Consider the following 15,936-nt stretch of genomic DNA (forward strand, 5'->3'; position numbering starts at 1 on the left):
TTAGGACATACTTCCTTTGTCATTAATGTACAACATTGTCACTTATATGTTATCAAATGTAAAAAATCATTATATGTACATCAAAATGAAAACATTTGCATAATGAATGATCTCGTGACAAAATGATTACTTATTTTTTTCATTAATTATTACATGAAATATATCGTCACGTGAAAGTTTAACGAGCTCTCACAGAAACAGGGATAAAAAATGCTTCCTTGTACCATTTACTCGTCGGAGAAGATTTTTTTCTCGTTTACATAAGTGTGGGGAAAGGAACTTATCCCGCGGTAAGGAGTCAGGATTAGATACTCTTTGAGATCTTACTCGTAAAGCGCTTTCCAGCTTGTCAAATAAAATTACTTCTCCAAATCCGGTGGAACGGCTAGGGGCCGGGTGGCTTCCCTTGTTGGTTGGTGCCGATGCCGCAGCTACGTGACGTAACGTCAGGTAAGGCAGTCCGGGCCGGCGTGACGCGCTCTGAGTCTGGAGTTGCAGGAGTCAACCAACAGTACTAGAGTTGTCGCGCTCGCCGCGTCACGAACGACACACGTCGGTGTGGCCGTGTGGCCAGACGGGCGTTCCAGGAGCGTCGTGTCGGTGCGATCTGCGTCTGATTGGCGTGGGCGCCGGACCCAGAGGAGCGCGTGACGAGGATCCGAGTCACCCACCGTCCGGCTTGGCGGCACGTGCTGCCTCGGTTCCTGACACTGCTCGGTGTTCGGGTGGTAGAAGAGACGAGCAGGCGCGGCGACCAATGGTTAGGTGAGGTTTGCGTCCAAAGCAGGCACGCATTCTGGGCGGATCCATCGCGTTTGCTCGCCGCGTCCGATTGGAAGCTGCTATGTTCCTACTGCCATGGCTTTGTCGGCAGTTGGGCACACGACACTAACCGCAAAACTAGGAAACCCTCGAAACAGGAGTTGTTTAGAGCACGTGCAATATACGATGGTTAAACATGATTTAACAATATTGTTGCTATAAACACCATACTCATCCATACCAATACAACAAGGTCCTGTTTGTTCTATCCGAGCTAAAAATTAGCTAATAGTAGAGTGTTTAGTTCCCTAGATAATAGACTAGCTAGTTCCCTAGATAATAGACTAGCTAGTGTACCTTTTCTATTTGGGCTACCACTAAAAAATTATACCGCATGTAAACATGTTATCCTAAACGGTAAACAGTCGGTCATCCTTTGATTAACGTTTCATCGGATTACACAGACGTTGAAACGAACTAAAAAACGGATTATACTTGATTAAACGGATTAAACGGCATAAACAGATTATACTGAGTAACATTTAAATGGCGTTTAAACGGTCTAAACGGCCATTTAGGATAACAATATATAGGTTATAGGTCAATCACCTAGTATTAATTGTCATTAGCTGATGTCTAAATTATAATATAATAATGAAATTCATGCTGCAGACTTTATATAGTCCATTTGTTGCATAATTTTCTATGGCCAACATGGCACGGTGTCGCAGATGCATTGTTTCATCCTTGTTTGATTGGGCTTGGACAAACAAGCTTGAAACACAGATTCTAATTACAATATTTGACTCATGTCTTGTCTTTCTTGATCGGAGTTGGAATTAATTCACCTTTTGAATTAACTGCTTACTTAACTTTGTGGCATGTTGTCGGCATAAGCACAAGGATCACCAGCACTTATTTGCATCGGTTAGGCAATGATCAATCATGACATGATGATGATGTCTGCTGCAGCTTACCAGGGATTAAATCTGTTTGGTATTTCTTGGATTATGTCCATTTTTATGACAAAGCTAAAGTTTAGCTCATGTCACATTGAATATTTGAATGAAAATTACGAGTATTAAATATAGTCTGACAGATTAAAACTAAAAGATGTGACAAATTTGTTAAACTTAATTATTTTATACTCCTAATTGATATTCAAATGTTTGATGTGATACGAACTAAACTTTAGTCAGGAGAACTAAACACCCCCGAAAATTTATAGGACTTTGCTAGACATGGCTTACTTCAGTACAACCTTTTGTGCTTGACCACCAGAGCATCGGCATAATTCGGTACAACAGTTGTATCCATGATGTACATGTTTTCATTTGATGGGAAAAATTCTAGGCCTACATAAGCGCGTCTACAAGCAAAAGGTGCACGAGTGTACACCAAAAGTAAGGAGCTTAATATCAAGCGTCCTAAATTTATTATCGAACTGATGTGTGATTTAGGATATCTGGAAATTATTTACCAGGTTAATTATGTCATAGATTAAGGTATATGCATTTGTGTTGAAGTTGTTTGTCAAAGCAAAAGTGGCATTATGATAATGTTGTCTTTGCGGTGTGCCGGTGTCGTTCTGTCCGTTGGATCCCATTGTCTTTTTTATGTGTAATGTTTTATATCCAATAGTTTTTTGTTCTTTCACAGTATTAGGGTTAGTTTGATAACCTCATTTTCCTAAGGGATTTATATTTCTCAAGGGAAATTAGTTTATTTTCCCTTGGGAAAATAGAAATCCCTTGAGAAAATGGAGTTCCCAAACTAGCCCTTACACTAAAAACTTGCAAGAGTTCTGAGGCACTGGAACGCGCACCCAATGTTCTATTAACTAAAAATCAGATTAGTTTTGCACCCTTTCCAATGGAAGCGCGCCTCAAATCCAAGTAGAGGCGGTAATGGACTCTAACTTTTACACTATAAAATTTAAGAAACGAATCGGATTATGATCGGGCTCTATTCCTATTCATTTTTGAACTAAAATTTATTAAGGACCCTAACTTATTGCGAAGAAATATTTGGATTGTGATCCATTGGCACCCCAAAATCCAAGCCCTCTACAAGCCACGGTGGTGGCCTCGAGAGGAGGCTGCTCGCTTCCATTCCCCTCCCCGGCACCTCTTTGCCGCCAACGGTCGCTTCTCCGGTCCCAACTCGCTGGCTTCCAATACGACACTCGGTGTCACACCTGGATTTAAGGACAAATCCAGATGCATCTCACATGTGTGCTAGGATCAAGTCTCACAATATGATGACTCAGTGTATAGAAAACAATGTTATATCTTTATTAATTAATATAATTTATGTACGAAATAATTAAATAAATTACACCATATGATGACAATGATCCTCCACATCCATAGTTGACTAGGAGATGATGGCTTAGACCTTTCCAAACTCATCTTCATGGTCTTCCTCCGATGATAAATGTTCTTTACCTAGTGTGGTTAAAGCAAGAGTGAGCTCTCATACGGTCATTGCTCAACAAGTGTGGGTAATAGTGTAGTGTATGGCTTATTAATGAAATGATTAAGGGTGAGCATTACTTTTAATTTTATTGATAAAAAATTTATTAGCAATTACTAAGTATAAGTAAATACCATCTCAATTAAATACTTGATCAATATTGAAATCCCATGATGCAATGCATGACAGACTAACTTTAATTCCATAAATTACTAATGTGAGGGTCCAAACTGCTCATGACCGTGAGCATGACTAATATACCAGTTTTACACTCTGCAGAGGTTGCACATCTTTACCCATAGGATGTGTTTCCTTTTTAGCCTGGGTTTAGGTATCTACTACAAGTCCTTTACGAAGTTCCACTAGCTTGACAAAACCCACTACGGTTTTAGGAAGAAGGGAGCATAGGCCTTGTTCCACATTCTGTGACCCGATCGCAGTAATTACATCCAGCACTATGCTCTGTAGCGATGCACACCCCGCTTGACCTTTCGGGTAAGGTAATCGCTTACTAGCTTTTCTAATTAATTGGCTAAGGGTGTCCCATTCCACCCTTGTGGTAGTACTGTTGTCTCATGTGGTCACTCCATGTTCCAATTAACAAAATGATCTTATCATGAACAATAAAGAATATGTTGGCAATAATAATAAAGCATGACCATAATTCATATATAGCATTAATTTCAAAAACTAGGTAGAGCAATAACAAGATAACCCAATAATTCATTTGTATACAAGGTACAGGGTAAACAAAACTAGGTAACATATTAGATCCCATCAAGCTAACCTAACAGTGCAAGTGTTGGTGAGATCAGAAATATTATTAGGTCAAAGAAAGTGATAAGGACACGACTTGCTTTATACTTGCAAATCCAACTGCTCAGGTGCTTCCCCAAACTTGGGCTTCAGGTTCTTTGCTTCTATTGGTAGCACACACACACACACACACACGCACGCACGCACGCACGCACACACACACACACCAAATGTATGTTATATAGTTATGAGATGGAGGACGATATCTACGAGCCGTCCGGGATGACGTCGAAGAGAAACTCGGGCATGCGACGCACATGCACTCACCTAGTAGTGTATTATATAAGATTTAACAATAAATTTAATGGAAAAAATTCAAAAATGATATTTCATAGAACGTCATAGTTTAGATATTCAAATCAATAAATATAAAATAAACATAAGCATAACTTTCTATTTAATCTAAAAAATTTTCATAATACAGTTAAGGTACTCTTATATATTTCCAGGAATGTTAAATCGATATGTGTTCCCCTCATATGTCAACAGATCAATAAATAAATTCCTACGCAGAGTCACACCATCCTGTAAAAAAATGTTATAAGCAATATTACCCTCAACTACAAATTACATATATGCTATTATTCTCACCACACTAAGTTGAGCTTTCAAACTATTGTCCCACCACGCCATAAAGTGCAGAGAAACATGACTAGTATTAAGACTGAAAAAGTTGCCAACTTTGTTATATTATAAAATTATAAACATAACATCTATATATATGTTGGTCTTTGTGATCCGACCACGCACCATGGGGTTACCCACGTGATGCTTTTGGGTAGGACGACGTCATTGATCGCGACTCGATGGTTCATGCCGTAGCACGCCGGGATGACTTGCAGACTTATATAGGTTCGGGCCGCGTAGAGTTGCATAATACCCTACTTCTTATGGTGGTTTTGGTATTGATATGAGGATTACAAGCTGGGAGTTGTGGGTAAGGTGGGCTAAGGTGAGATGAAATGGTAGGGGTTCCCTCTCGGTCTTATATACACGACCAGAGAGTGTTATCCCATTACAAGGTGTGAATTCTATCTACTCGCTTATCTCCTTCTTTGTCGCAGACTGTATCCCTACATATCTTGAGTCCTCCTCACCTATCTGTATGAGTTACCGTCGAGGGTTTAGCCCATCGGGTGTTCCCAACTGCACCACCCAATATATCCGTGCTCCCATGGCGCTTAACTCGGGCGTCGGTCTTTGCCAGCTTAGGTCGGGCTCGCCTAGCCGGGCTACATCTCGCTGGCTCATCTCGTAGGACAACCTAGTAGAAGGCTTGTCAGGTGGCCCATGACACGTTTTTATGTTCATGAGGACCCGGGGATATCAATCCCCACAAGCCCCTGAGGCTCAAGTTGACTTTTGAGAGCAGTTGGCTTGAGACTCTAAACGAGAACAAAGTCCTTTGCTTCTTCTGAACTTCTTGAAGGTTGTTTTGACTTATTGTTGTATCCATTGGGTGCACCGCAGGTGCACCCAATGGGTGTAGCCCCGAGCTTTGAATTGATTTGAGTATTAATCAACTCAAAGGTCTTCATATCTGCTTTTGAGTTCAGCGTTCTCTTTGGGCCCTTGTGTCCATTGGGTGCACCGTGCACCCAATGGATGTATCCCCCAAGATTTGAATTGATTTGAGTATTAATCAACTCAAAGGTCTTCACAAACTGCTTTTGAGTTCAATATTTTTCTTCCTACCCTTGTGGCAGGTGCACCCAATGGGTGTAGCCCCTAAGATTTGAGTTGATTTGAGTGCTAATCAACTCAAAGGTCTTCAAAAACTATCTTCAGAAGACTCTGATTTAGTATGGTGATTGATATAGCTGAGGTGCCCGATCTTTCGACGAGTGGAGATAATTCCGATTTGGTGGAAGATGACCCTTGCGATCCGACTACGACGAGCAAGCCCGAGGAACCAATGCAATCGCTGAACCAACTCCCTGTGGTTACCGACCTTGCTGATGCGAGATCGGCTTGATCACGAAGATCATTTTTTGTGCGCAATCGAAGAACGAACAAGAAAAAGAAGCGAGCAATATTATCTATTACTCGAGGGTGGAGTTCTGAATACACGAAGACAACACTGATTTGCGCGTGTTTGAGAGTAGCTAAAGCTAACGTAAAACAAAACTCGAAGAACAAAGGAGGCGCAGCTCCTGGATAAATAGAGAGGGGGCGTAGCCCCTAGGGGCGGCCAACCCTAGGTCGTCCACTATGGGCCACAGTTGGGCTGGTCGTCTATTCTTCTGGGCCCTCATTCTTCAGTAGCATGACGTAGTTAAGATCTTTGGCACGGGCCCGAGTGATTGGCCCTTGATGTGGAGGTGCTGGTGTAGTCGTACTCATAGTGATGTCCTCACCAGTGATCACGTCCGACCGATGTTTATCCGGTTGAGTTTGCTCTGGCTGAGACTATTGCCGACTGAAATCTGGCGGAGTGAGTCCAATTCGATAGAGGTTCGACTAGACATCATTCTACCAGGGTTTTCAATGTGCATGCTGTCACACTCGGTCTTAGAAGGCAAACCGAATGCGAACCATGTACGTGCCAGGATTAGCAATTCACGTACACAACAATTTACATAACCGAACATCATCACATAGTGCTCAAATAATATCATAAAAGTGGTAATAGTTGTTTACATCATGATGCCCGAGACATCCACATAGTCATTAACATAGATCAAAGTGCGAAAACGAAATGTAGCTAAACACGGCCTTCATAGGCAGCCGACTGGGGGTTTGTCGCTAACCCATGCCTAGAACTCATCATACTCTTGGAACTCCTAAAAATCCTCCACCACGACTTCATCTTCTCCTGAGTAGTGGTTGCAATGTGGACAACCTGGGGGTTTGGTGTGTAAAGCAAGGGTGAGTACACATCAACATACTCAACAATTTTCCCGTTTGGCTATGGTGGACTAGCTTTATGTGGGGTTAAGGTCAAGCAATTGCTTTTAGTTGGTCAGGTAATTACTACTAGTAGAGAGCCAGGTTTTAGTATTAAACCAAGTTGTTAGCCCAAAAGTACTCCTTCCAAATGGAAAGAATACCAGAAACCATAATCATAATGATAATCATCAAAACCATAATTATCCTCATCATTATCTGTAACCATAGTATTTCTAATCAGTGAGTCTCTAATCAATGGAGCTCCCAAGGCCACTCATAACCATGAGCACGACTGATATTTTGCCCCTGCATCCCCTTTTTTGCTTTGTGTGGAGGCTGATGCCTCTGTCCATTGGTGGACTTTCCGACTTGGTTGGCCGGACCGTCTGCATGAGCATCGGACCCTCCGCACGTAGGCGTCGGATAGTCCATGATGCTTGAGGCAGGGACCTTTGTTCGACTGTTCGATTGAGCCTGCCTCCCAGCACCACCGGACTTGTTAGTCTTTTTGTCCGAAGCTTTTCGAGCAATTCCTCCTTGTGATATATTCGACGTGTGAGGATCACCAATGATGAGGTTTTTCCTTTGCCTTTATCGGTCACTTCTGGCTGAACCAAGTCCCTTTTGCTTGCTATCTTTATTGTATTGATAGGAAATGGTTGTGTGTCCACTTGCATCTCCTGAAAACTCAATCGACCCTCGTTTATGGCCGATTGTTTCTGTCTTCGAAAACTGTTACAATCATTGGTGGCATGGGGAAAAGAATTACGCCATTTTCAGTAAGCTCATCTTTTCAATTCATCAGGAGGAGGAATAGTATGCGTTAATTTAATGTTGCCATTTTTTCACAGTTCGTCAAATATTATATCGCATTTGGCAACATTATAAGTAAATTTAACTTCTTCCTGCCGATTCATTTGAATCGACTGTAAAGAAGAACATGAAGAAGGTTTAGCCTGTGCTGGCCAAACAAGTTCGGCGATATATACATCTGTGGACTCATTGTCCGAGTTATCTCACCCTACTAGATGCATCTTATGGATAGCTGATTTTGATGCTTCTTTACTTCGGCTTTCACATGTCAAAGCCTGCTGGTGCAAGTGTACTAACGAAAAGAATTGGGTACCATCTAATTGCTCTTTTAAGTAAGGTCGCTATCCATTGAAAATCAGCCATGTTAGTTGTTTTCCGCGACATGGATCTGAAAGCATCGGTTTATAGTATCCCGGAACCGGATATAGTCATTAACTGATTCTTCAGGCCCTTGCCGGACTGAAGCTAAATAGCTAATTCTAGCTCATGTTCTCCTGAGAAAAAGTGTTCATGAAATTTCTGTTCTAATTCCTCCCAAGAATTGATAGAGTTATGTGGCAAGGTTGCGTACCACGCGAATGCGATACTAGTTAGAGATAGTGAGAATAAACGAACACGGTAGGCTTCCCTATTAGCCAATTCTCCTAGGTGTGCTAAGTACTGGCTTATGTGCTAATGCGTGCTCTTCTCGCCTTCACCGAAAAATTTGGAGAAGTCAGGTATCCTAAGCCCTTGCAGATATGGCACGATGTCAAATTGGTGACTATAAGGTTTCCGATACGACTGCCCTATGCCTGGCACACTAACACCGAGTTTGTCTCTAAACAACCCGGCTACCTCATATCTAATTCTTTCCACCACGTCTGGTGGCTCTCCATTAAGTTTGTGGGTGGAAATCTCAGGTTGCCTGACATCATTTTGTCAGCTTTCCTCCGAGGGATGTCTGAGATGTGTGCTAGGTGTCCTATTAATGCCACCACCTCCTGCTCTATATCTCTAAGGCTCTCTGGTGGCCGAAGAATATTCAGCCTTATGTTCATGAGGTGCCCTGGCATAGTTATAACATGTCGCCGGTGGGGCACCATATTGTTGCTGCGATGGGTGTCAGAACTGTGTATATTGTGCAACTCTCGTTTCTACGTACGCATACCCGGACGGTCCGCGACAGGGCCGAATGATCCGAGAGTACATCCGGACCGTCCTGCTTTATATGGTGCTGCCTGGGTAGTTTTGTACCCGTCCCGTCTGTCGTAAGGGGTCGGACGGTCCGCGATTGGGTCGAATGGTCCAGGGTTGTACCCGGACGATCCGGTCATGTATGGCGCGACTTGGGCGGTCTGCGCGTGGACTCATGTAGAGTCGGACGGTCCGGCGAAATACGTCGGTCGGTCCATGACATATCCGAGCGGTCTGGTGTAATGTATCGGATGGTCCGCGACATATCCAGACGGTCCGACGTAAGGTACCGGATGGTCCGGGACAGGGCCGAATTGTCCGGGGTTGTACCTGGATGATCCGGCCATATATGGCACAACCTTAGTAATCCATGTGTGGGCCTATGTAGGGTCGGACGGTCCGGCAAAATACACCGGACGGTCCACAACATAGTCGGACTGTCCGAGAAGACTCTCGGACGGTTCGACTGTGTCCAGAGCCTGTTGCGTGCCTGGTGGCGACGGCTATGATGATGACACGAACGTGTGCATCGGCATGCCATATGATGGCTGGGCCAAGGGTGACCCATTTTGCAGCCGATGTGTTTGGCGTGGGTGGCTCCGGATTAGACACATGCGAGGGAAACTAGGAGCAGTTGATTTCTCGAACGTATGTACATTTTAATAGATTCATCTACATATTGCTTTAACTGATCTCCTCGTTCTTCCATGAAAGTTGTAAGAGATAGATCTAGAGCACTTACAACAGGAGCCTAAAGTGGAGGTAGGAGAGATTCCATATCGATCTCCCCTTGACAGATGATTTTTTGGTGGCGATCCACTTTGAAGTGTGACAGGTACTTTTCTGCCGCCTCTTTGCGTCGTTCAAAGAGTTTATGCAACAGTTCTACCTCCTCCTTGTCGTGTTGTTCGTTCCATTGCCGCATCACCTCCTTCTCTTTGCGCATTATGAGGTCCTCAAAGGGTTGCTGGTCATTAGCGAGGAGTACCTCCATGGCCGGCTTGATGATGTTGGTGGTGGAGATCTTGGTGTGATCCTTGGAACCAGCCATTTGTGGGCCAATTTTTAGCAGATCCCCTTGTCCCCAATGGAGTCGCCAAAATGTGTGTTGGCACCGATTCGGGTGCCAAACACGAGAATAGACCGACTGACGAGGCTCTCTGTGGAGGCATGAACGGTACGCGACATAGGGCCGGTGTGGCGGAACCGCCTAGATTATTCCAGCTTAAGTGCCCGAGTCACGCCTTGGAGGCAGCAACACACTTAAATCGGAACAACCCGTCAGTCCCTCGGATCTAGTCTGATAAAGCCACTTACACTGGATCGAATGCCACTAGCTCACTCGAAGGTGAGGTACATAGAAATACAATAAAGCATATGTTGGGGACTTGTTCTCAAATGCTATGAGTTAAGAACAAGGCAACACAAAGAATGTTAAACGTTAAGGTCCTTCGTCCTTCAAAGCATTATTTCCCTTAGGATATAATGATTTTCGGACGAAGGTTATGAAGGACATCCCTTTATCAACACAACATATAATAATGAAGAAAGAATCATATACGACATAAAAGATAATATAGGCAGTCATGTATTATAATCAGCTCATTTCTATTTTATTACTATGGAAAAATAGAAACGATATCAAATTACAAATGTACCTTCGGCTTGAAAGAAGGTAAAAGTACAGGCGTGACGCAAAAGCAAATGCCCAGTCCGCGTGAACAGTACGACAGCACTGTTAATCTATTTATAGGCACGGGACGCAGCCCATGTAAAATTACACCCATGCCCTTTACATTTGCTAATGATTCTATAGTAATCCATCGAGGTCTGAATAGCCTTTTCCTTTTTAAGTCAGTTTCATTTTCTGCCATCGTGCCGAAGCTTTCCTGCACATAGCTTCGGCTTTTCGCCAATCTTCGTATTCCTTGTGCTTCTTCACACCATGGTTCTAATCCGAGTCCGAAGGTACCTGTTCATGTATTATACTCTAGAAACATTGTTAAATCATGTTTTTGAGGACCTTCGGAAGCCGAAGGCCCCCAACAGTAGCCCCTCGCAATATTAATTTGCTAGAACGATAAATTCATATTGCGATATGGACGAAGGCCCTAAGCCGAAGGTCCGAAAAAACACCTTCCCTTTGCTAGAATAGCAACAGTCAATGAGAAGCGGGGCCCTCCAACTTGCAACGCACTAGGCGTATAAATAAGAGCACACCACGAGCTCATTTGGCATGCTTTTTTGCCATCTGCTCTTGCTTGCTCAATTTTTAGCTCTTGCACACCAACGCTTGCTTGGTTTTTTTAAGTTTTCTAAGCTTCGGCCTTGAGAGCACTTTTTTAGCATTTCTGAAGATGTCTCAAGATAAAGAAGCTGTTGCTGAAACGAAGCTGAGCCTTTCTGAGGAGAAGAATCTTGGCTTTATTGAATCAATAGCAAAGACAAATACAGAGAAGATTACCAGGGAGATTTTAGAAGGTTTATCTGAAGATACCGGTGAAAGTGATAGTTATGATGTGGAAAGTGGGGGCGAAGACTCCAAAGATCGTCCATGGCGACCAAGTCACGCAGTCTTCGGAAAATCAACTATTAAACAGAGTCATCTCGACAATATGAGGGGAAGATACTTTCGAGATATGTCTATTGTGAGGGCTGACAACGGAGACAAGACTTCTCCTACTCCCGAAGAAAATGAAGTCGTGATCTTCCGAAGCTTCTTCAAGGCTGGGCTTTGGTTCCCCCTAAGCAGCTTTGTGGTTGAGGTTTTGAAGATATTCCAAATTTTTCTTCACCAGATCACTCCCGAAGCCATCATAAGAATGGGAATCTTCGTATGGGCTATGAGGAGTCAGGGCTTGGAACCAAATGCAAAAAGTTTCTGCAGTATGCATGAACTTTTATATGAGACGAAGTCCTGGGGTAAAGAGCAGTATCATAACAATTTTGGCTGCTATAGCTTCGTTGCTCGCTCTGGGTCAAGCTGCCCCGTGCCAACCTTTCAGAAGAGATGGCCCGGAGACTGGAAGAAGGAATGGTTCTACGTGAAAAATGATTTAGAGGTACGAGAGGATATTAAAGAGATCATCATGCGTCCTATCTGGCATCGCTTCGGCATCCGGAAACCAAAGGTAGAAATTGATGAAGCAGCCGAAGAATGCCGAAAGGCCTTTGGCATAGTTTGTTCTTTCATTGGGACGAGGGACTTAGTCCAAGAGCACGTGGCCTACGGGATATGGCCATTGGTAGCCAACTGGTAGATGCCGAAAGAGGCCATCAGCAACCCCCACGAAGGTGGTTTGGTTCGACTAAAATATACCTTCAGGTTTGGTGACTAATTTATTGAGCCAGACGACGATTGGCTAAAGTGTGTCGAAGCTACAAGTGATGAACTGCTTGGGCCGTACTCCAAAGCGGAAGATAATGCGCTATCTGCAGCCTTCGGAAGCCGGAAAAAGAAGAGACTTAACAGAGTTTTTGATGCTATTGGGTTCATGCACCCTGACTACCGCTACCCGTCACGGGGGCAAAAAAGAAAAAGTGCAACTTCTGGGAAAGATGATGCTTCAGTTGCTCCAAGCGAGCCCGTGCCGAAGAGGAAAAAGGTGAAAGTCCTTACTCACCGACCGCTCTTCATTGAACCGACCATAGTGCCTGAATTTGGCGGTGAAACCTCTTCGGCTACTGAAGCCAAAGAACCTGCGGTTACGCAGAAAACTGAAGAGCCGGCTTCAATGCCGAAGGCATCACCAGCCAAACCAGGTGAGCCAAAGGCCATTAATATTGAAGAGGCAGAGGTAGAAAGAACAAAAATATTAGAAGTTATAAGCCCTTCTGCAGAGGTGGCAGTGCCGAAGACGCAAAAGGATCTTACAACGACCCCAAGAGGTAAAGGATGGTCAACGTACTAGATGTACTGGAGAAAATAAAGACTTCAAGCTCTACTCCAGAGAAAACAGCCGAAGCTTCAAAAACGCGAATTGAAACAAAACAAACTGAAGCCGAAGCTACAAAGAGTCATGCCGAGACCGAAGCTGGGCCTTCAGAGCCCGCTAATGAGAAATCCCTGGAAACTAGAGAAGAAGAAACGGAAAAAGAAGCTATAGAACATATTCTGTCTGAACAAACTGCCACTGCTACTCCCGAAGCATCTTCCGAAATTCTCGATTATATTGTACGGCATGCTTCGGGAAAAAGGTTGTCTGAAAGAGAAAAACGAGAAGCTCAATTCTGTGCCCAAAAATTGAAATATCCAAAGGGGGCATTGATATTCAACGGCAGCGGAGAAGAAGATTTCTTGTATTGTCTCCTAGACAACAAGGAAATTTCTGTCTGCCGGGAGATGAGCAGGAGCTTCGGATTCCCGACACTAGAAGACGGGCTCTCGGTGCTATCAAAAGATGAATTGGCCGACAGCTTAGCATACAATAGTTTAAAGGTGAGAGAATGAGATTTTTGTACTTAAAAACAAAATTTTCCAACAAAATTTTTCCATTTGCTTATACTTAATAACGCACTCCTTTTGCAGGCCTTATTCTTAGCAACGCCCTCAGGGCGCAAAAAAGTGCTGAAGACGAAGGATGCACTATAGCTTTGAACAACCTTCGTTACGAAGTAATTGAACTAAGGAACGAAGGTCTTGAAAAATATAAAATACTAAACTCATTGGTGAATAAAATAAAAGAAGACGAAGCTACCTCCAACACCCAAGCTGAAGCCTAGAAGTGCGAAATCGAGGATCTTCGGAAACAGCTGGCTGAAGCGAAATTAAAATGTGCTATCGCCGAAGCTGACCGAGACGCCAGTGATTACTAGAAAAATTATTGGGAAAAGACGGTTGTGGAACTTTGTTCTTCAAAAGAAAAATGTTATGAAAAATCCATAGAATGTGTAGAAAAAAATAAAAACTAGCTTCGCCAATGTTGGCGCATACTCCAGCGAAGACAACTTCGTAAGAGGCGATCCTGAGGCCCAATTGACTGGATCTGCAACGAAGCCGAAGCTTTTGAGGAAATTCTAAGTGGTCGTGGAGATGTCTGCGTCTTCTCAGGTGCCAGGGGAATTGCGGCTATTTTGGAGAAGTCAGGTTGCGATCATATAAAATCTTTGGCGCAAACCGAAGCTGCTTTATCTGTTGAAGATACAAAAGACCCCTCGGCCGAAGCAAGCTTAGTTGGCAGAAAATTCTTTACTGACATCTGGGAAAATGGCGACCGAGGGATGGCCCACGAGATAATAAAAAAGAGCGAAAAAGATACTCACGATGAAAGAGAAGCAACGAAGGCAGCCGAAAAAGCTGCGGAACTCGAAAGGTGAATAGGTATCGTTTAATAGCTTTCAGCTTGATTTTTAATTTTGTGACTTCGAACTTATTTACGTTTTCTATCACAGCTGAGCTATCTCCTCCCCCAAAGCCCTTCGAGTCAATGGCCGACCCAGAAGCAGAGAAAGAAGATGAAATTACTAAAGTGGCCGAAGCTATTATGGACAAAGCTGTTTCTCGACTGCTAAACGAAGCTGCGGAAACAGTTTTAAAAGAAGAATAGCTGTTATTGTAAAAAACATTTGGAATGTAATATTTGCTGAACAAAGTGTGTAACATTTTATAGTTTTGAATGTAATATATAAGCTTGTTGGGGTTGTGCTTCGGTGCGCCGAAGGTCTCACACGAAGAAACAGCTTCGGCTGAAGTCGTCTCCAAGAGATGGCCGAAGGTCCCTTTTCATGGAACTTCGGCGTTTTAAACCGACATAGAGATAGAATGACCTTTTTATACATATAGGTCTGAGTCAATGCTGTAAACTTTCGCAAGGGACATAATTGTAATTTGTCACAGGCTGCGACCTGTGCCTATAAATAGATGAACAGTACCTCTGTACTGTTCACGTGAACCTGTCATTTGCTTTCGCATCACGCTTGTACTTCTGCCTTCCGCAGGACCGAAGGTACATTTGTAAATCAAAGTCATTTATATTCATTAATACAAGTAGAGATAATTCTATGACAATATTTAAATGTTTATTTCATATTCTATGATTTATGTGAATGCTTCATTCTTCGTTGTTATGCTTACGAAGGTATGTCCTTCGTAACCTTCGTCCGAGATGCTTTATATCCCGAAGGGATATATCGTTATGGAGGACGAAGGACCTTAATACTTAACATTTTTTGTGTTGCCTTGTTCTTAATTCTTAGCATTTGAGAACAAGTCCCCAACATTGGCGCCCACCTCCGGTCAACTCACTTCCACCTTTCTGAGCTGATGGCTTCGTTCAACACTCAAGCTGGAGCTGCTTCGGCTTCGAAGCTGGTGCTCCCGATAACAGGCGGTTCTTGCTCAGAGCCAGCCAACAAAAAGCAGAAGAAGGAGGCTCAGAGAAGGGTGCAGCATGTTGGAGTGCAGGGACCCTTTATTAAGTCAAAATGGTCTCACATTCCAATTACCTTCTCTCAGGAAGATCTTCAGCTCAAGGACTATCCTCACAATGATGCTATGGTCATTTCTTGTGTGATCAAAGGGTTTCTGGTTCACAATGTCCTAGTTGACACAGGCAGTGCAGCTGACATTATATTTGCCAAAGCCTTCAGACAGATGCAGGAGCCTGAAGACAAGATTCATGATGCTACGCACCCTCTTTGTGGCTTCGGAGGGCGGCAGATTGTGGCACTCGGGAAGATTACCATGCCGGTAACCTTCGGATTTGTTAATAACACAAGGACTGAGCAAATTGTGTTTGATATTGTTGACATGGAATACCCCTACAACGCCATCATTGGTCGTGGTACCCTAAATGCTTTTGAAGCAATTCTTCACCCAGCTTATCTCTGCATGAAGATACCTTCGGACCAAGGGCCTATTGCTATTCATGGGAGTCAGGAAGCTGCCAGAAGGGCCGAAGGAAGCTGGACTGATTCCAAGGCAATTCATAATATAGATGGAGTTGAAGCTTGTGAACAGTACAAGTTCAGGAGGGAAAAAGCAGCTTCGGCTGATCAGCCGAAGCC

This window comes from Zea mays, chromosome 4, assembly GCF_902167145.1.
Source record: "Zea mays cultivar B73 chromosome 4, Zm-B73-REFERENCE-NAM-5.0, whole genome shotgun sequence".
In the NCBI taxonomy this organism is placed as follows: Eukaryota; Viridiplantae; Streptophyta; class Magnoliopsida; order Poales; family Poaceae; genus Zea; species Zea mays.